The sequence below is a fragment of the Mirounga angustirostris genome, unplaced genomic scaffold, assembly GCF_029215605.1.
Source record: "Mirounga angustirostris isolate CCGP_5_RB_7025 unplaced genomic scaffold, mMirAng1.0.hap1 SCAF_1, whole genome shotgun sequence".
Taxonomy (NCBI): Eukaryota; Metazoa; Chordata; class Mammalia; order Carnivora; family Phocidae; genus Mirounga; species Mirounga angustirostris.
In genome coordinates this window covers 20,417,012-20,440,218 of record NW_026991709.1, presented here as the reverse complement: position 1 = coordinate 20,440,218, position 23,207 = coordinate 20,417,012, and the positions used below count along the sequence as shown (strand labels likewise).

Below are 23,207 nucleotides of genomic sequence, written 5' to 3'. Positions count from 1 at the left end.
TTTTAAGATTTTGGGGCCATCTTCCAGTTAGTCTCTCCCCATAAAGGCAATACATTTTCTTCTTCAATTCAGCAAAGTTGCAAGCAATGTGAGTTGTGTGTCTTTTTTTTTTTTTTTTGCCTTAAAGGCATTCCTTATTAACCATATATGGTTCACAGATGTTCTTTTTTTTTTTAAATCAACTTTCTAAAGGAATATAATGTTCATGAATGACAAATATTGCAGTAAAGCAAATTCAAAATAGACAACAAATTACAGTTTATATTTACAAAAAAGCTGTAGGTGCAAACAAATTTAGATTATAAATGTATATGTGCGCCTGCACAGATTCATAGCTACCATTGACCTGGCCTGGATGGTTCAGGAGAATCACTTGAGCCTTATAGTCAGCTGTTTCCTTTCATGGGTCATTTTTTTTTTTTTTTCCTGTCACTAGCCACATCACAATGGATATCTTTTTTTTTTTTTTTAAGATTTTATTTATTTATTTGAGAGAGAGAGAATGAGAGAGAGAGAGAGAGAGCATGAGAGGGAAGAGGGCAGAGGGAGAAGCAGACCCCCTGCTGAGCAAGAAGCCCGATGTGGGACTCGATCCCGGGACTCCAGGATCATGTCCTGAGCCGAAGGCAGTCGCTTAACCAACTGAGCCACCCAGGCGCCCTCACAATGGATATCTTTGACAGACACATTCTTGACATTGAAGCCCACATTTGTCCCCAGGAAGAGCTTTACTCAAAATGTTATGGTGCAGCTTAACAGACTTCACTTGTAATGCTGACTGGAGCGAAGGTGACCACCTGCCAAGTTTTAGAACACCCGTCTCTATTCAGCCCAGAGATAGGACCCAGACCACCAATTTTGTAGACATCCTGGAGGGGCAGAAGAAAGGTCTTACCAGTTGAATAGGTTGGTGGGAGGATGCAATACTGAGCTTCCAGCAACATAGTTCCAATGGCATTTCCATCTTTAGGGGTGATATTGCATTCCTTGAACCAAGGTATGTTAGCACTTGGCTCCAGCATCTTGTCATCATTTCAACCAGAAACTGGCAAAAGTGCACCTGTATTGAGATTGTACCCAATTTTTAAAATGTTGGTGCTGATTTCTGTAACAATTTCCTCATATCTCTTCCAGCTGAAGGAATCCATTTTGTTAGCAATTAGTTTTTCCACACCCAGTGTGTAAGTCAGAATCTGAATGGAGACACCTGCATCAAATTCACCAATACCAGCAGCAACAATCAGAACAGCACAATCAGCCTGAGATGTACCTGTAATCATGTTCCTGGTAGTCTCTGTATCCCGAGGTATCAGTGATGGTGACATGATACTTACTGGTCTCAAATTTCCACAAAGAGCTGTCAATGATGTTACAATACTCATGTTCATCTTTCAGCTTATCCAAAACTCAGACATCCTTGAAGGAGCGTTTCCTATCCCAGCAGCTTCCTTCTAAGATTTTTCAATGATTCTTTGTTGATCCACCACATTTGTAGATCAGATGGCCAGTAGCAGGATGACGTTATTGGTATGAATTTTTTTTCTTTCCCATTTAGGCTTAGATTTAGTGGTGGCTTTCATAACACCTGTGTTCTGGTAACTAGATCATTGTGACACAGATGGAAAGGAAACCTTTTTACTCTTTCTGGATTCCACTCATGGTCTTCAACTAATGATATGTAAACACATTATCTTATACATAAAGATAAAGTTAGCTTTTATCTTGTCTGTGGTTGTTCCATCTTAACTCCCAGCAAGTCTGGAACCACAGCACTAAACTTGACCGAGAGGGGGATTAAATCTACTAAATAGTAGTAGGACTAATTACCTGTTATTTAGAGTCCACCCAAATCTCCCTGGGTGGAATCCTATACTAGCTTATTTCATTGTTATTAAAAATTTAGAGATGATGATGATGATGATTTAGTTTATATGACCTGATTTTAGCTGCAAACTTGTGCCTAGGCTGCTTGGGCCCAAAATATCTCACACATATTTTGATGGTACCTTTGCATACTCTGCTTTGTCTTTATGCAGTCATTTGTAAGTACTTAGAGTGTGCAATCCTGTGTGATAGCTGCAGTTGGCATTGTAGGAAAAATAAATGAAATTATCCTCTGATGGCAGGTTTGCCTCCCAAGCCACACCTGGTTCGAGGTCACACATACTGATGGGAAGACAACATAGTAATGGAATTAGTAGATCTAAAGTTGGACAAATAACTAAATTAGGGTTTTTTGGTTTGGGTTTTGGTTTTTAATTTTACGGAGAGAAAATTCATCAAGAATTCTTTTGGATTCCTTGGGCTATTTTAGTGAAAATGTAAAATGAAGAAACAAAACTTCAAGGCTGCCAGAAGTCCTTTTTAAAATGCAGAGACATGATCTGAAAGGAAGTCAAGAAGACATACCACCCTTTGATACTCAGTGGGAATCTGAAGCGGCAAAAGATATTAAGAATGCTTGTACGTTTAGATTCATTTTATGATGATACCAAAGTATCACCTAATTTTACATCTTTGACCAAGTGTTATTCATGCTTTGATAAAAAGTATTCCAACTGCTTGGACTCCATCTAACCCTACTGTTAGGAAGGCAGTATAATTTGTGGTAGGCTATTAGCTCAGGTCCTCCAAATGAAATTCAATTGTGGGAAAATATTAGAAATTATTTTGAACAGAGAAAACAAGATTAAAACACAGAATAATTTTGAGACTCTTAAGCCAGTGGAAGCATTTTTATAGTCCATTTAAAATGAAATAAAATAGGAGGCAGATGAGGTAGCTATAAAATTTTTAATAGATTACAGTAAGTATTAGGTGATCTGGCTGGTCATCAACTCCTTAGACTATAAAAGGACTGGAACAGATTCACTCAAATTTTCCTAGCCTAAATGATTTTTTTTAAATTTGTGATGATAGCACACATATGGAAACTATGGTCTCTTCAGAACAAGTACTGATTAAAATGGTGTGAAGTAAAAGAGAGAGTTATGATTCTGTGTGATGGGTTGATAAGCATCCCTTGACACAGGAATAGAAGAGATCTGAGACCATTTATACTGATATGGATTAAATGCCAAAGGGTGATAAGGAAACTATTGGATACCAATATACACTATACTCTTATACCCAAATTGGCTAATGAAATTAATTGCTAATAAAATAAAAAATAAGGGATGACTTGCTTCTATTAGAGAATATGGTGATACAATTCTGGAAGCCTTAAACGTAAAAATGACTCAAAGTAGAAACCTATGAAGGCAAGTATTGTATTCTAATGCATTACCCCTATTAAAAAGTACTATGGGAATAGATATGATGTCTGAATGTGGGATTTTTTTTCCATACTTAAACCATTAAGAAAAAGGAAGCCATGCCAATCCACTCTTCACTCGTTTAAATGCGGTATGCTAGATGGAAATCTTTAGAATTACCTAAACCCACTCAGGCGATTAACTTAAAACTGTAGGATATTTGGTGTAATCAAGGGATTTTTGCTTTATTTAAGTGTATTTCGGTTTCACCTGAATTAGCACCCTAAAAGTCTTGTTTCATATTCTGAGGAAAGCTAATAAATCCTTGAGTTTACTTGTAGGATATGAAGAATTAGGCAAAGTGTTACCTTAGTAGCATGCTGTATTCAGTATGGTTTTAACATTTCAAACAATACAACATATTAAAGGAGATCAATGTTTTGTGAACAATTTGGTTAGAGTTTTCTTCCCCAATTCTTATCTCAAAAGGAAGCCAAACTAATTTGTATTCATGTGGAATGAAACCCAACAAATACTTGCTGTATTCTCACACAGATATAGATCCTGCTGATTATTGACAAAATCTGCTATGAAGAGACTTAGATCTGATTAAATGAAAAAAAAAAAAAAAGACTGCTATTCATCATATTGATGATACAATGTTGACAACTCAATCTGAAGGTCAAGTGGACTGAACTAAATGCTGATAAATCAATATGGCCACCAGAGGGTCATAGATTAACCCAGCTAAACTACAGAGTCAAGCACAAATGGTAAGATTCTTAAAAGTTACCTGGACTGGAGACACTAGAAATATACCTCAAAGAACCAGAAATAAGTTATTTTCTCTGCCATCTCCAAAATAAAAATAAGAGGTATGAAGATTGATTGGGTTGTTGGTCTCTAGAGAAATCACATACCACAAATAAAAATTTTACTAGTCCCTTCTCACAAAAGTACCAGGGAAAAGGATGAATTTTTATGTACAACAGAAGACACTCAGAGTTCCAAAGAACTCAGTCTAATGGCTTACCCAGTCTATTCCTTGGGGTGGTACAAGCCCAATGCTCAAATGGTATAAATGTCAGCCACTTGCTCTTATGCTGTCTAGAGTCTTTTGCAAAAGCTCATATCTGTTACCCAGCAATAATAACTGCTGGGATTTTGGAGTAGAAATTTGCCAGAAGCAGTTGCCATATAAATTCCCTTTGAAAGACAATTTTAGGTCTGTTAATGGGCTTCAAATGAAACCTTATGTTATGGAAGGACATAAAATTATTTTGAGACACAAAATACCTTTTATGTCATGGATTATGTCAAAATAACATTCCAATAGAGAGGGAAACACACAGAGGAGTTGGGAATGAAATATTAAAAAATATGCTACTGCGGTACCCATCCCATACATGAACAGGTGGCTGCCATACCTGTGGGTTCCATATTAGATCCACCTGAGAAATTATCCGACTCTACAGTTGAATATGTGTGTCCCTAAGATCACCTAATAAATGATGCTAAATCAGCAATAATGTACACATATGGTACTTCCCAGGACACTCAATTACAAATGCAACTGTATTGTATCTGGCCAATGACTGAAGTTTGCAAGAAGACCTAAAAAATAAGACCACTAAGTTATCAGAATTAGGAGCAGTGTCCCTTGTGGCATCTGAAGAACTAGATAAAAATAATAAAACAGTAAAGCTTTGTACCAATTCTTAAGCAGTAGCCAATGAATTGGCAATATGCTTCATAAAATGTACCTTAAATTATTAAAAAATAAAAGGAGTCCTAGTATGTGGCAATATTGTCATGAAAAAAAAATATGGTTTTGAAGATGACAAACCAAAGATGTATATAATGAATAGGAATAATGAATATGTATATAATGAATACAAAGATATATATAATGAGGTGTGTGGGTGTGTGTATGTGCACACACATGTACTCACACGTATACTTCAGAATGGAACTGGACCTAAAAAACAAATGTTCTTTTTCACTCTGGAAGTGATCACTGGAGTACACGAGGTGAGTGTTCATTGAGCCATTCAGACTTTAAAAAATGGCAGAAAAGATACACCTCACTGTCCTCAGAACCTCAAAAATGTGTCTAACAACTCTGTTCAACAAGACCCTGAGAAACTAAAATCACCTAAAAGCACCCTGAGGGAATCCGGCTAACCTGCAGCTAAGGAGGGGATGATACTGGCAAGTTATCCATGGCTCTAGTCATGGGTCTTAACTAGGATAAAAGGTCACTCCAGATTTGGAATTGTACACTCAGTAATTGAAGCAGACACCTCCAACGCTATTGTCTGCAAGAGAAAATAAACAGTTTTTAATGTGCAACCCTTTAAGTCACCTGAATAAGAAACCTACTTTACAGCAGGTGGAGCACAACAATGAGTTAAGAAACTTCATATACAATGGGCTTTTCATAAACCTTCCAACCCACAAAGTTTGAAATTTGGAATGAACCATTGAAAGATCTGGTTACAAAATTGGGAGATGATTGGAGACTGAGCAGATAGCTTGCATGATAGAATGATTTATGTGTTAAAACAATGTGTGGAAGTAAAGGGGATTTACCATTTTATAGATTGATGATGTAACAAGGAAAAAATAGAGAATAGATGGTGGAACATGATGTAAGAATGAACTTACATGAACTTATCAACTCCTCTTTCCGCTTCTCCTCCTCCTCCTCTTCTTTCTTTTTCTCTTCCTTCTCCCTCTCATTTCTCTCCCCCTCTCCCTTCTCCTGCTCCTTCTTCTTTTTTTCTACCTGATCCAGCAGTTCTGGGACCTAGACTGCAATTACTAGTTCCAGACAAAAAGAAAAATCAGTTTCTAAACATGACATCATGATGATTCCAAATATTAAGTATTTGAGTTCTTAAGAAATAATGAGGTGGTTGTTCCTTCCTGACACCTATCTAAATTGAGATTAATGGTTCTGCCTTTTTTGCTACCTAGTGGTTGAGCAGTTTCATTAGCCTATACTTTTCCATCCCTACATAATATATCTGGGAATGGACAAAAGAGGAACCATCAATAAGTCTTATGTTGGGGCCAGCTCTATCAGTCAGTTTGCTGAACTTGACAGTTCTACCCCAAGGGGAGTTTCTGGGTGAAATTTAATAACAAATGGAAAGAAATGGACACAATTTCTGATTGAACAGGAGCAAGAAATTGGTAATGCAAAAAAGGAAAAGGTAACAATACTTTCGTGTGTAGATAGCAAGAAGATCATATTCTTATCTCCATTCACAGATGCCTATAAGGGTTAAAGTATTTCCTGTCAGAATATCTTCCTCTGTTTGAATCTGAAGACCAAGACGGGTCCTGGTGAATTTAGTAAACATTCATTCTACATTATCTAATTGATGATGCATCTCAATGATTTTAATAACACTGTGTGGATGAACATTTGAGATAACTCTAAAGCTGACTTTTCTTTTGTTTCCCATTTTACAGGTTATGGTAATCACATTGGACAGCTTTTGGGGGATAACCTATGGTAAGTCTTACATCTCAAGCACCTACAAAGAATTTTGTTCAACAACAGAGCCATGGACTATTATGCAATTATTGACTCACATTATAATATGTTGAGAAAATTACCTAGATAAAATGGACTTAAAATATCTTTGGTATTCAAATTATTGTAGTATTCTGTCCCAAGATTTTTGAGAGTAGAGGCCAAAATCAAGATAAAGAATACTTAGCAAACTGAAATCAATGTTAGTTTAGGAAGACTTGGTTGGCTCACAATAGTCCCTATGCTCTTTGAGAATACCTATAAGGAGTTCTTTGGAATACTCCAACTAAACTATATTTGGAAGCAACAGCTAGCCATACGACATTCCGCTGAGGAGGTCAACTTTTCTGGTTCCAAGATAAGTTATCAAACTGTACTTAATCACTAAACTCACTGGCAACAATATGTTTGGTGGATAAGACAAAATTGTCTGAAACATTCAAGAGAAACTTGAGTGATATTGGCTGAAGTCTAGAAGTTGTACGGTAAACCAAACTTGTTTTGACTGAGGAAAAAGACCCATGAGCTTCTATTGCCATTCAGAATGCATGATATTTTAGAAGGAAGACAAAGGATAACAAGTGGCCTGAATAGAGGATATGTTTTACAAAAAAAAAAAAAAAAAAAAGGATTAAAAAACTCAACAGATTGGGGGCACCTGGGTGGCTCAGTTGTTAAGCGTCTGCCTTCAGCTCAGGTCATGATCCCAGGGTCCTGGGATCGAGCCCCGCATCGGGCTCCCTGCTCGGCGGGAAGCCTGCTTCTCCCTCCCCCACTCCCCCTGCTTGTGTTCCCTCTCTCGCTGTGTATCTCTGTCAAATAAATAAATAAAATCTTAAAAAAAAAAAAAAAAAACTCAACAGATTGTTAGACAGCATTCTAGGAGACTTGGTTGGGAAATAGCGTACACACTGACCTGAGAAGGGCTATCTTTGTATACTCATCTAGAAGGAAGTAGCAATAGCTCATGGAAAATGGTCTTTGACCTTGGCAGAAGAAAGCACAAGGAATGAACTTATGTGAAACTTTTGGCCCCAGTAGGCTGTGAAAATACATTTATGGACACTATATTTTGCATAAATGTTCTTTAGCTTCGAAAGCATCATGAATAAATTTAAAAAACAAGTTTACCCAATATGCAATTAATTAGAACTGACACCTTTTAAACATGTCTAGGATTTTTACTAGAGGCCATAAGATGGGATTATTCGAGGAAAAGTTCTATTGGGAAACTTTGAGTGTGTAAACTTGTGGTATGAGACAGGAAACATGAAACTTGGAATCTGGAATTAACTGACAGCTGGCCTTTTGAATGATTTAACAACATCTATAACAATAGTGGTATTGGGGCGCCTGGGTGGCTCAGTCGTTGAGCGTCTGCCTTCGGCTCAGGTCATGGTCCCAGGATCCTGGGATCGGGCCCCGCATCGGGCTCCCTGCTCAGCTGGAGGCCTGCTTCTCCCTCTCTCACTCCCCTTGCTTGTGTTCCCTCTCGCGCTGTCTCTCTGTCTGTCAAATAGATAAATAAAATCTTAAAAAAAAAAAAACAATAGTGGTATTGATGAATTAGGAGACTGAATTAGTAGCTTAACAACATGCTCTTCCAATGGAAGATGATTGACCAGAGAAAAAGTAGATTTATCCAATAATTACTACATTAAATCCATATATTGATCCTTTTCATATATTTAAAATTTCACCACTGAAAAGAAGTAAAAGGGTTGTAAGCTTGTGCATGACACACAAGTTTGAACTGATATAGTTAGTAAATTAAAATGCCTTTTTAAAAAGCATTACCTAGGGTGCCTGGGTGGCTCAGTGGGTTAAGCGACTGCCTTCGGCTCAGGTCATGATCCTGGAGTCCTGGGATCGAGTCCCGCGTCAGGCTCCCTGCTCAGCAGGGAGTCTGCTTCTCCCTCTGGCCCTCCCCCCTCTCATGTGCTCTCTCTCATTCTCTCTCTCTCAAATAAATAAATAAAATCTTTAAAAAAAATAAATTAAATAAATAAATAAATAAATAAATAAATAAATAAATAAATAAAAAGCATTACCTAGGGGGCACCTGGGTGGCTCAATTGGTTAAGCATTTGCCTTCGGCTCAGGTCATGATCCCAGGGTTCTGGGATCGAGCCCTTCGTTGGGCTCTCTGGGTCAGCAGGGAACCTGCTTCTCCCTCTGCCTGCCACTCCCCCTGCTTGTTCTCACTCTCTAACTCTGTCAAATAAATAAATAAAATCTTAGGGAAAAAAGATTTATAAAAAAACATTACCTAGGTCTCATTGGGTGATATGAATAATTAGTGTTTTGATGTTTATCCTTCTACTTTTTCTATTTTACATGTAAATTTATGTATTTATTTATTTTTAAATATTGTATTTATTTGAGAGAGAGAAAGGGGGTGGGGGGAGGGCAAAAGGGAGAGGGAGAAGAGGATCCTAAGCAGACTGAGCTGAACACGGAGCCAGACGTAGTGCTCCATCCCATGAACCTGGGATCACAACCTGAGCTGAAACCAAGATTCAGTCACTTAACCGACTGGGCCACCCAGGAGCCCCATTTACATGTATTTTTAAAGATACAAAATGAGAAGTGATGATGTTGAGATATATGAAAGTAAGAAAGCTAGATAAAGGGACAGGGGGTTGACTACCTATGTTTGCTCTTGTGTTTTGGAAGTATTTTCAAGTTATTTGATCTATAATGCAAATCATTAATTTAAGCACTTAGAAAGAAGGTCATAAGAAATGATCAACATTCTTGATTTTACCAGAACAGTATAAGAATAGGATTTGAGCAAAGGAGGAGTGTTCTTGGAGGCCCACTGCTCTGGATCCAGAAAATGAGAGCGGACTTTCTCCAGAGAAGTTAAAAAAAAAAAAAAAAAAAAAAAAAAAACCTACAAAAACCTTATTATTCTTTTTATCTTCAGTTTGCACTATTAATTTTCAACAAGGTCTGTGATAAATTACTCTTTCCTGCTGGAGTGGCTCCATGATAAGCCCTGATTCTATCCTTGCCTTTGGTATTAATTTAATTAGTCATGCCACCTTAAGATAAGTCATTTTGTTCCCTTGGATCTCAGTTTCCTTATATATAAAATAAGTGAGTTGTAGCAGACTGGTATCAGAGCCTCTTCATACCCAACCCTCTAAAGTATTTTGTGTTTCAAAACTCATGCATGTCTAATCCATACCAGATGCACCAGAATATTGGGATAGTTTTTGTTCATTCCTGCATATAAATGTGTTCACACTAAGTAACGCAGGACACCAAAGTCTATACTTTCTAGATATTGCTATTTTAAAATCATATTTGACATACAAATGGCTAATAGACACATGAAAAAAATGGTCAACATCACTCATCATTAGGGAAATACAAATCAAAGCTACAATGAGATATCACCTCAGACCTGTCAGAATGGCTAAAATTAACATCTCAGGAAACAACAGATGTTGGCAAGGATACAGAGAAAGGGGAATGCAAACTCATGTAGCCACTCTGGAAAACAGTATGGAGGTTCCTCAAAAAGTTAAAAATAGAACTACCCTATGTCCCAGCAACTCTACTACTAGGTATTTATCCAAAAGATACAAAAATACTGATTCAAAGGGGCACATGCACCCCAATGTTTATAGCAGCACTCTCCACAATAGCCAAAACATGGGAAGAGCCCAAATGTCCATCAATCGATGGCTGGATAAAAAAGATGTGGTATGTATATATATATATAATGGAATATTACTCAATCACCAAAAATAATGTAATCTTGTCATTTGCAATGACGTGGATGGAGCTAGAGTGTATTATGCTAAGTGAAATAAGTCAGTCAGAGAAAGGCAAATACCATATGACTTCACTCGTATGTGGAATTTAAGAAACAAAACAGATGAACATGGGGGAAGGAAGGAAAAGTAAAATAAGATAAAGATACAGAGGGAAGCAAACCATAAGAGACTTAACTACAGGGAACAAACTGAAGGTTGTTGAAGGGTGGTGGGTAGGGGGATGGGGTAACTGGGTGATGGGCATTAAGTAGGGCACTTGATGTAATGAGCACAGGGTGTTATACGCAACTGATGAAGCACTAAATTCTACTCCTAAAACTAATACTACAGTATATATGTACTAACTTGAATTTAAATAAAATCTTGAAAGAAAAATAAATTAAAAAAAATAAAATAAAATAAAATTATATTTGAAAAAATTAAGAAAGTCATGCTAGGTTAAAACTATGTGTTCATTTACTTTAGCATTTAGGTTCTGTGCTGAGTGATTAGAGATACAAAATGTATAACGGAAAGGTTCTGCTTTGTTTGTCCATCTAGTTGACAGAGATAAGCCAACCCTCACTATTCACTTATCATGAAAGTGAAAAGTAAGAGACACAGGAAATATCCAGGTAAACATATAATGCTAGTGTATTAGAATTCTAAAACAACAACAACAACAACAACAACAACAAAAAACAGAACCAATAAGAGATATATATCTCTCTATCCCTAATTATCAGAGAGAGAACGAGAGAGACTGATTTATTACAAGGAACTGGATCACACAATTCTGGAGGCTGACAAGTCCCAAGATCTGCAGTCAGGAAGCTGGAGATCCAGAAGGCTGTTGATGTCTGAAAGCCTGAGAACCAGGACAGCACGCTATACTTCCCGTCTGTGGGCCAGCAAGCTCAAGCCACAGGAAACCCGCTGTTTCAGTCTGAGTCTGAAGCCAGGAAAAACAATTTCCTAAAATGAGAAACAAATGAAAAATCCTGTAGATGACTGAAAATGAGACCGAATAACAAACCGGAGCTGTTCTTCATTGCTTTGTCACAGGAGCTGCTATAACTAATATGCTTCACTCTCTCAAGTTGCATTTAATAAATTATGGCTTTTTTTCCTGATTATAACTATAGTAATAGAAATGTTATACGAGTCACCAAGTTCAGTTTCCATAATATTAAAAGACACAATGATAATTCTGTTAGAGAAAATAGAAAAAAACATTTTGTTTTTTAAGTCAAAGTATTAATAGCAAAAATCCCCATTTGATTATTTCCCACATATATCTGCACACTTTGCTTTGGGTAAATCTGGAAAAAGAAAACGCTCTGGGATTTTTATACAAATTTCATAAAATAGATTTGCAAAACAAAACCTTGTAAGCTGTTTACAGGAGAGATCCAACATAATATGTTGATGTGCTTTGGTTTAGATATTTACAGCTATTTATAATATATCTTTTTATAAAATATATCTTCATACTGAAGTAAGGTTCCTGTTTTAGAAAACTATTTAAAGCAGAAAGCTTTACAAAGCACTTGAGCAACTTTCCTCGATCCTTACTAGTCACTTGGATTTAAGTGTTTTATTAGGAGTTTGTGTGTTGAGATTTTTGTCAGTACATTATTGTTACATCATTACAGAATGAGTCTTCCTGGCAAGTCTCAGATTTTTCCCAAGAATCAGAATTATTTCTGTAAAGAAAGATGTTTGCAATTAGAGACATTTAAGACAATAAAAGTGGGAGTTAAGTGTTCAATAATTGTATTATCTTTGAGTTGCAAAAGGCAGAAATAAAAAACTTTGCTGTAATATGAATAGAATTTTAAGTAAATCATCATTGAGTCAAAATAAACTTCTTTTTTTATTATTATTTGAAAATCAGTTCTCACACTTTCCCCCATGTATCTATTTGATATATTTCAGACTTAAAAAAAAAAAAAATCTCCAACTCTAGAGATTTCTTCCTTGTCTCAAACCTATGCATAAATGCTTTATTTAAATGAAATCTTTTTCTCTCCAAAGTGATTAATTTCATTTAAATATCATACACATGTTTCAGGTATGTCTAGTCATTTCATAATTTAAAAATATTCTTCTTTAAATTTTAGCCTGTTCCTCTGATGCAGTTATTAATTAATGTCATTATATCTTAACAGTTGAGACATGAAAATTTCTTATCTGCTTTTGGTATGAGAATTAGAGGAAATTCTAGTTGAAAACTGCTTATATTGACTGATGAAAACTGAACTTATCTAATTTGCTTATTCCTTGCTAGTTGAAGCCTGGGTCATTAGGTAATCTGACAGGTACTGGAATTAATGACATACTTATCTTAATAATAAAACAATTAGTAACTTCCATATAAGCAGGCCGTGGAAAGCTAGTTATTGATGAAAATAAAATATTCAACATTACAAATACTTTTGGCTACTTTTATTCCGAAACTATGCTTCATGTTTTTGTTTGTTTGCTTTACAAACTTAAAAGTTTATCGATAAAACTGAATGGAGATTTAAAAAATGAAATAAAATTGCCTATATGTTAGAAAACTTTTAGGAGCAAAACATTTAGTTTAGAACAGAACACATAATTCTTAACTGTACTATAAAGGTATAGAAAAGAACCCAACCATTAATAAATCAAAGCCATACTTTTTATTATAATATCAAGCCTAAGAAATTTGGAAGATTAGGTCCCTCTTTCTAATGTTCAAAAATGCTTTTATATTTCAGCATAAGCTGAAACCAACACATTTATTTTCAACATTTCAAAGATATTATACCTTCAAAACAAAGGAGATCACAGGCATGGCTGCACTCGGTTTAACAAAGTAAGTACTGATTGCATAACACATTTAATTACATTTAGGATATCATTTGTAACAAGGTAATCATTTTATATTACCTATTAGTTATACTTCATTATTGTATGAGATAAATTAAATTTAAACATGTTAACAATCCATGCTATGAAACATCAAATTGTCTTATTTACATTTTTCCCCATCAAGTTTTCTGCATCTGCTTTTATTTCTGTTCAGAGGTGAGAACACAAAATGTCATTTTTCCTGAGTGATAAAAACAGTAGTGAGGCACCACAAGATACCTCCTAAAGTTCCAAGGATATAAATTAATATTATAATAAATCCATAACACTTCACTATTGAGGTACAATTTACTGAATTACCATATGCATGTTTTATTACAAATGAATGTTTAGTTAAGATAAAAATAATTATGAGAGTCTGTATGTACAGAATGACTTAAGATATGATTTTTTTAATGTACAAAGATAGTGAAAGTAACAAAGGCTTATAATAGAAATTAGAATAATTTCTCATTTATAGAGGGAAACATATTTTACCTATGATTTAACAAGTCTTATTACCCTGATTGTATCCTTACTCCATTAAATGTAGGGTCTTAAAACAAGAAGATAGCTACTTTGTTATAATTAATTCTAAGTCCAGAAACAATTCCTATTGTACACGTAGTAGGGTATTTTTTTTTTTAAGATTTTATTTATTTATTTATTTGAGAGAGAGAATGAGATAGAGAGCATGAGAGGGGGGAGGGTCAGAGGGAGAAGCAGACTCCCTGCCGAGCAGGGAGCCCGATGCGGGACTCAATCCCAGGACCAGGATCATGACTTGAGCTGAAGGCAGACGCTTAACGACTGAGCCACCCAGGCGCCCCGTAGTAGGGTATTCTTAAGGATTGTGTTGGAAAGACAATTACTCTAGTTAATATGAAGAACAACATATTAAAATGAAAGCAATTTTTTAAAAACAAGTTTTTTAGTTTCATCTGTATGGTAGATTAGAGGTGTCTGTAAATACCTTGCCACTCCTCTAAGTAAGAGAGAATCAAATTTTTTCCTTTCACTGAATCTGAGCTGGTCTTGTGAATTGTTAGTCCAAAGTAATGTAGTAGAACTGACCTTTCAGGAGTTGCGGAGGCTCGGCCAAAAAGGACATTTTAGCTTGGGCCTGGGTCTCTTGAAGTACTTCTCTAGAAACCCTGAGTTGCAAGGTATAAATTCTAATTACCCTGAGACTGTCAACTGAGTCCAGCTGAACAGCATTCAACCACAGTGCAAACCAGATCATTCAGCCCAGTCCATTTGTCAAGTGAATCTGAAGAGTGAACTCTATTGGTGCCATGTGGATTTTCTGATTCAGAGAATTATGATATATAATAAATTTATTGTTTAATAAATTTGGGTTTGGGGGGCCTTGGGGTTGGTAAATGAAATAAGCTATTTCTTTTTGGGGGGGAATGGAGGTGATCCAGATTAGCTATATAGGAATCTACCAGGAACACTTTAAAATATCATACATTCCTCATAAGCACAAATGTTTACAATGGCTTCATTTTAATGAAGTGGTTTAATCACACCCCGTCACAGATCTAACTGCTACTACTTGATTTAGATAATATCTGGTAGTCTGTAGGTTAAAATGTATCTCAGAGAACCTGAGGAGGAACTTGTATTTAAACTCCATGTAATTCATATTATACAATCACAGAATCTTCACATAAACTGAATCCACTCAGTTTTTGGATTGCAAAGAATGTAAACATATTCGTGTGTGTGTGTGTGTGTGTGTTTATGTCTTAACAAAAATTTGATTGTTTCAACACATATGTAAGTTAGTTTTGACAGTATTTCTATCTTACACATACTTTTAATGAGTTACTTTTTTGAAGGTGATGTTTTGGATCCTCCTAGGCAGGCCTACATTTTTGACAGCTTCTAGAGGAACTTTACCAACTCAGACTTCTACCTCTGTGCCTTTGCAAATGCCTATTCCTAACTTTAGGTAGTATATAGTTTTCTTTGTTATCTCTGGAAGAGTTGTTTTCAAAAGTCTTCTAAAATACAGTAGTCTCCCTTATCCACCCAGGGGTACAATCCCAATCTTCAGGGGATGTCTGAAGCCACAGATAGAACCAAACTCTATATATCTATGTTTTTCTCCTAAGCATACATACCGTGATAAAGTTTAATTTATAAATTAGTCACAGCAAGTGATTAACAACAGTAACTAATAATACAATTGAGCCATTATAGCAATACATCGTAACAAAAGTTGAGCAAATGCTGTCTCTTTCTCAAAAGATCTTATTGTACTGCACTCTCCCTTCTTATGATGATGATGTAAGATGATAAAATGCTTATGTGATAAGATGAAGGGAGGTGAATGGCAAAGGCATTGTGATGTGGCTGTTGGGCTACTATTGACCTTCTGATGAGACATCAGGAGGATCCTCTGCTTCTGGACCGTGGCTGACCACTGAAACCACAGAAAGTGAAAACACGGATAAGGGTGGACTATTGTACATTAATTTATAGAAATTGGAGGAAAGGTAATTTATTATGGTACTGGCTATGTTTATTGATGACATATTGTATTTTGATGTATAAGGAAGAGTATGCATGTAATATCTTAATTCCATCTACTTATATCTACTACATCTTTATTCACATTTCCATTTAAAATGAATATGTTAATATATCAAGTTACTATATTTTGTCACGACAAACCGGTACCTTAAAATAATGTAAATAGCAACAACAAAGTCAATGAAATGGAATTGAGAAAAATAATGCTTTTCCGTAAGATGGAAAAATGACTTCTTCTACTATAAAAATAAATTTGGTTCAAACTTCAATTGAAATAAAGACTTTCACTGAGATTAGAACTTATAAGATTTTAGAAGCATAAGTAACCATGAAATCTGTACATGACCTTAATTACAGTGTTTACCAACTAAGCTCAATAATATTCAAATTATCATCTATATATTAAAATGTATACATTGTAATTACATCCTGTAAGGCTACTGCCTAGATCCAGTTGTGAAGCTATTTTCAAACTGTAGTTAATCATTACATTCTTTGAAGACCAGGGATAGAAGGTATTAGAATAATTTTATTTTATAATACATGTTCCATTTATAAAATGCTGTTATTTCCAAATTGATACTTTCTTATTTTAAAAAGGAAAGAAAGGAAAGGAAAGGAAAGGGAAGGAAAGGAAAGGAAAGGAAAGGAAAGGAAAGGAAAGGAAAGGAAAGGAAAGGAGAGGAAAGGAAAGGAAGGAGAGGAAAAGAAAAGAAAAAAAAACAATTTTATTCTAAGCAAACCAAATCACATAATAATTAGTGTGGTCATAAAGAGAAACAGCTAAGTATAAATTTTAACTAACCAAATATTTCAATTCAAATGAAAAATGTCCTTTTAAAAGAAAAAAATCTTTATGTTCTGTAAAAGAAAATTTATATGTAGAAAATATCAAATTTCAATTTTCAATTATAAGGCCTAAAAAGAGGAGCAACTGTTTGTTAAAATTATTACTTTCTTTTCATTGAGATCACAGTGAAATGCACATTCAGAAAATCTAAAATGAGAGTGCAGAAAATGTCATGTTGCCCTAACCCTGAAAGCTTTGTTATATTGGGGATAATATTCTCAAAACATGTCAAAATGTCTTACTTTTATACTTAGATGAAGTTGTTGATGCATGGATTGCTTACAATTCACCATATTTAGAAAATCAATTTCTTACCAGGTCAATCATCAGAACAATTGTTAGGACTTCAACTGAGCTTTGAACACATAAGACCCAGGGCAGAGTGTGCAGGTGAAAGTCTCATGCAACTAATTAACAAGTTTCTAAGAAACAGAATCACTAATCACGTTAATTTTTGTGTTGGAATGTGTCCTGTCATTCTAAGCAAGGGATAACTGTAATTGTAATCATTGAAATAAAAAAAAAAAATACATGTTAAGTAGCTTAACGGAAACAGATGAAAAACATAAACTAGGTAATAGAGCGGAAGAAAATATTCTAAACTCAAAAGATAAATACAAATACGGAAAAACAATGTTCAATTTAAATTAATGGATGAGATCATGGCTTTCCGTGTTTAATTTTAACACATATCTGGAAGAGATTTGAGAATGAAGAAGTACTTTCAGTGAAGGTAATAGGAGAGAATTTGTTGTGAACTGGTAAAAGACAAGGATCTTTAGAGCCAAGAGCATGATTTCCAGTCATGGGAAAAAAACAAACAAACAAACTGAAAAGGATGCCACAAAAACATCCCAAAACACTGAGGCAATGGGATCTTAAGAGAAGACTGATTACTTACCAAAAAATAGTAGATTTCACCATTGCAAAAATAGGAACCAGAAGTTAGTGAAATATTGTCTTCATAGTGTTGGGGAACAATAGCTGCTAATTTACAATTGTTTACTTAGGTCAACTATAAATTAAGAACAAAATTGAAATCCTGTTTTCTTTAAATTTTGTTGTTGTTATATGGACCCTTGAGAGATTCTAATGAAGACTATGGGCTCCGGCCCTGGCTGAGACACATACATGCTAGGTTTGCGTAGCACTTTAGATTTGTAAATGCCCTGAAGCGTCTTCGCTGTTCTAGAGAGCACATCCTTACCTGTGAATCAGCTATGATATATAAGATTGTATATACTGAATACTTATGCCACTCTTTTTAGAAGCCTTGCAGTTCCTTTTTTGTTGTTGCTCAATGAATTGTACTGATTTTATTAAAGGTATCATCCACCGTGTTACATACATGCTAACGCAACTCACAGACTTAAAATATATTTCATGTTTTTTTTTCAGGCACTCGCCAGCACTGGTACTCTCAACTTCCACTAACTCAAGTAGAAAATGCCTGTCCTAGTTTCACATAAATGCATGCAGAAACAGAGTCTTTACAAGCCAGGTTATATAATTACTGGTTTGGGATGAGGGATTATCTATTTGTTCTCTTCCGTTACCTGTAATAGCATTTGGCATTCCAAAATGTAAATCCCTAAAGTTTTTTTTTTTTTTTTTTTAAGAGAGAAACTTATAAGGAACAGTGTGCTTTAACTTTTGAGTTCATATCCAACTGAGAATGGCAAAAGGATCTATAAAACTACTTTCCCTTAGCTGTTGAACACATTTTGAAATTGGCACACGCATCAAGTCTTTGGTGCAATAACCTCTGTTCCAATGTTTCCACCCAAACTGACTGGAGGGTGAGAATTGCATAATTGCTGATGGCAGTAGCTCTGGAAATAGGCCACTTGACTAAGGAGAATCTCTGTCACCAGCATCTTGCTATTTGAGCTGGTAGATGTTTCCGTTCTTAGATATGCTTTTTCCTCTGTGAATATTAGCCTCATTTTCCCACCTGCAAATAAAAATAGTGATAGTAAATACTTCTTAGGTGGTTGTACCAAAGATATAAATTATTTATAGCATTTAATACAGTTCTGAAATAAGTACCACTAACCAGTTATCACCCATTAATATTAGTTTAAATCCTTAACCAGTCATACTCTATTTCTGTTGGAAGAACAGCTCAGTTATTTCAAAATAGTATTACTGTTGACTATGGGATAGAATGAGTGCATTTTAAAGGTAATGACATTTAACTAAATTGAGTAAATTTACTTACACGTAAATGTATTTTAATTTCGTACTTTGGATGAGTGAATATGCAACTTGGAAAATACCCATACTTGGAAATGTTTTGAGAAAATATTAAAATATTACTTAAACTATTAATATTAAATACCAAAAATATTTAAATATTAAAGGCATATGTTGTGGTTTACATGTAATGAAAGTTGTTGCATGTAAAATTTCAAATCACAAATTTGTCTTGTTTTTCTTTTGTTCCTGTAAAGAACGATAGTTAAATTAGAATGTTATATATAACTGAAACCCTAATAGACTTAAATTCCGCAGATCAAATTATACACTGAACTGAGAATTGCATAATTGCTGATGGCAGTGGCTCTGGAAATAGATAATAAGATAATAAAATAAGATAAGCTGAACAAAATGTCAGTTTTGAATAGACATTACTTGTCTGCTGGAAAATTTCCCACATTTTCTAAAACAAAGAGGCAAAATCATATAGAATTCTGTCTACTCTAAATACAGAATTTCTGGCTATAAGAGAAAGTAGATTGTATGTAATGCTGTTTAATATTTAAAAATTATTAACAAGCATAACCATGCATGTAATTTTGTCAGACAAATAAATGCAGTGTACTATATATTATATTTATTATATTAATTTATATAATTGATTTGATTATAAAATATGAGAAAATAGACAAGGGAAACAAAAGCAAAAATGAACTATTGGACTTCATGAGGATAAAAAGCTTCTGCACAACGAAGGAAACAATGAACAAACCTAAAAGGCAACCGATGGAATGAGAGAAGATATTTGCAAATGACATATCTGATAAAGGGTTAGTATCCAAAATCTATAAAGAACTTACCAAACTCAACACCCAAAACACAAATAATCCTGTTAAGAAATGGGCAGAAGACATGAATAGACATTTTTCCAAAGAAGACAATCAGGCAAACAGACACATGAAAAGATGCTCAACATCATTCATCATCAGGGAAATACAAATCAAAACCATGATGAGATACCACCTCACACCCATAAGAATGGCTAAAATTAATAACATGGGAAATAACAGATTTTGGTGCTGGTGAGGACAAAGGGGAACCCTCTTACACTGTTTGTGAGAACGCAAACTGGTGCAGCCACTCTGGAAAACAGTATGAAGTTTTCTCAAAAAGTTAAAAATAGAACTATGCTATGACCCAGCAACTGCACTACTAGGTATTTAACCAAAGGATACAAAAATACTGATCGAAGGGGCATGTGCCCCCGAATGTCTATAGCAGCACTACCAACAATACCCAAATTATGGAAAGAGCCCAGATGTCCATTGACTGATGAATGGATAAAGAAGATACATACACACACACACATATACACATTGGAATATTACTCAGCCATCAAAAGGAATGGAATCTTGCCATTTGCAACGATGTGGATGGAGCTAGAATGTATTATGCTAAGCGATATAAGTCAGAGAAAAAGAAACACCATATGATTTCACCCATATGTGGAATTTAAGAAACAAAACAGATGAAGATAGGGGAAGGAAGAAAAAAAAAGAAAGAAAATAGTAAGAGGCTATTAATTATTGAGAACAAACAGGGTTGTGTGAGGGAAGGGGGTGTGAGGCATTAAATGAGTGATAGGTATTAAGGATGGCACTTGTTGTGATGAGCACTGGGTGTTGTATATAAGTGATGAGTCACCAACTTCTAGTACCCAGTCCAATATTACACTCTGTGTTACTAATTATAATTTAAATAAAAACTTAAAAAAATAAAATATAAGAAAATAAAGATGAATTTTCCATGAAAGTTTTATGGAAATTTAATTCATGAAAGCATTAAAATATTTAGAGTAGCCAGTTTGAAAACTGGATACAAAATGTCAGGAAGTTTTTAATACAGTCCACCTCAGTGCTCACATGTACTCACATCTGGAAGGTTCAGATTTTAATATAAACACAATGTGTATTATAACACAGCACTTAACTGATATGAAGAATCTCTGTAGGACAAGTTTTAGAAGATATATTTAAAGGTTTATTATCAAAACAATTTGAAGTCATGTTCAGCATATTTCACTACATTCAATGTGAAATATAATTTAACTTGTTCGAGATTATTAAAATCATTCTTATGAACATTATTTGATTCTCTCCTGCCACTACAGACATTCTTAAAGACGGGGGGAGTAAAAGATATTACCCCATTTACCCAAGATCTTCAGACTACTGGATGTAGGAGAGTCAATGTTTTTAAAATGTTTTTAAAGATTTATTTATTTAGAGAGAGAGAGAGTGCCTGTGAGCAGGGGGAGGGGCAGAGGGAGAGGGGGAGAGAGAGAATTTCAAGCAGACTCCCCGCTGAGCATGGAGTCTGACACAGGCTCTATCCAAAGAGCCTGAGATTATAACCTGAGCTGAAATCAAGAGTGGACCGCTCAACCAACTGAGTCACCCAAGCGCCCCTCAGTGTCTTTTTTAATACTAATGAGCTGGGATACAGGAAGCATTGTGTGTTGATGTGATCAGAAATGGTTTCCTAGGCTGTCTCCACCTTGGATCTCTAACTTATTATTTTATGTATGGACCATGGAGATGGCCTTTTCACTTGTCTCAGTGTCTCCATCTCACTTGTTCCACCTATTTCTGCATTCTGTCAATGATTAACCTTCTAAAATCCTGCTGCAATTTTTTTTTTCAAAGATTTTGTTTATTTATTTGACAGAGAGAGACACACCTAGAGAGGGAACACAAACAGCGGGAGTGGGAGAAGGAGAGCAGGCTTCCCGCCGAGGAGGGAGCCCGATGTGGGGCTCGATCCCAGGACCCTGGGATCATGACCTGAGCCGAAGGCAGACCTTAACGACTGAGCCACCCAGGTGCCCCCTGCTGCAATTTTATCACAGTCATATTTAAAAACCATCAGTCCCTGTCCCGTTTGCATCATTGCATACACCAATGAGCTCTTAAAATAGGATGAACATTCTCCAATGGATGTGAAAGCTCACCTATTGGAGGCATACAAATATTCTCAGTAATATTTTAGATTTATATTTATTACAAGAAATAATTAAAATTCATATTTAATGTATGATATTGTACAATTTTATTGCTAAGAGTATATAATGAAAAAAGTTTGAGAACAGTCTATAAGAGGTGACTGGGTGGCTCAGTCTCTGAGCGTCTGCCTTCGGCTCAGGTCATGATCCCAGGGTCCTGGGATCGAGCCCCACGTTGGGCTCCCTGCACCTCGGGAAGCCTGCTTCTCCCTCTCCTATTCCCCCTGCTTGTGTTCCCTTTCTCGCTGTGTCTCTCTCTGTCAAATAAATAAATAAATAAAATCTTAAAAAAAGAAAACAGTCTATAAGACCAAATGCAAATATGTTAGCTTTTCTTTCATTTTTAACCCTCTCTCTAAATATTGTTTAAGCAGGGCGCCTGGGTGGCTCAGTTGGTTAAGCGACTGCCTTCGGCTCAGGTCATGATCCTGGAGTCCCAGGATTGAGTCCCGCATCGGGCTCCCTGCTCAGCAGGGAGTCTGCTTCTCCCTCTGATCCTCCTTCCTCTCATGCTCTCAGTCTTTCATTCTCTCTCTCTCTCTCTCTCTCTCTCTCTCTCGCAAATAAATAAATAAATAAATAAATAAATAAATAAATAAATAAATATTGTTTAAGCAAAAAGCCTTCACACGCAAATCAGTCTCCTCGCTATGCTGAGTGTTCATTCCATTCCTCCAAATACTATACAGCTGACCCTGAGCTACCCAGATTTGAATTGCGCAGGTCCATTTATATGTGGATTTTTTTCAATAAATGTACTGGGAAAGTTTTTGGAGATTTCTGACAATTTGACAGAACTCACAGGTGAACTGTGTAGCCTAGCGATATTGAAAATAATTAAGAAAAAGGTATGCCATGATTACATAAAATATATGTAGACTCTAGTCTATTTTATTATTTACTACCATAATGTCTATTATAAGAAGTTAAAATTTATCAAAACTTATGCACACTTATAAACTACATTATTTTTTCATTTTTGATCTCTAGTATTAGTAACACATATAACATCTGCAGTGTTTTGTGTCATAGAAGACAATAATGATGTAGGTACTGACAGACAATTCATCTTGGAAACAGACTATATAAACTTATGGTATCAATAAATACA

The 23,207-nt window shown here is 35.4% G+C and overlaps 1 pseudogene; it reads right to left on the bottom strand.

The window, feature by feature from the left end:
- Nucleotides 1–752: 752 nt before the first annotated feature.
- LOC129045435 (putative elongation factor 1-alpha-like 3) overlaps nucleotides 753–23,207 on the bottom strand; it is a 121,602-nt pseudogene continuing 99,147 nt past the window's right edge.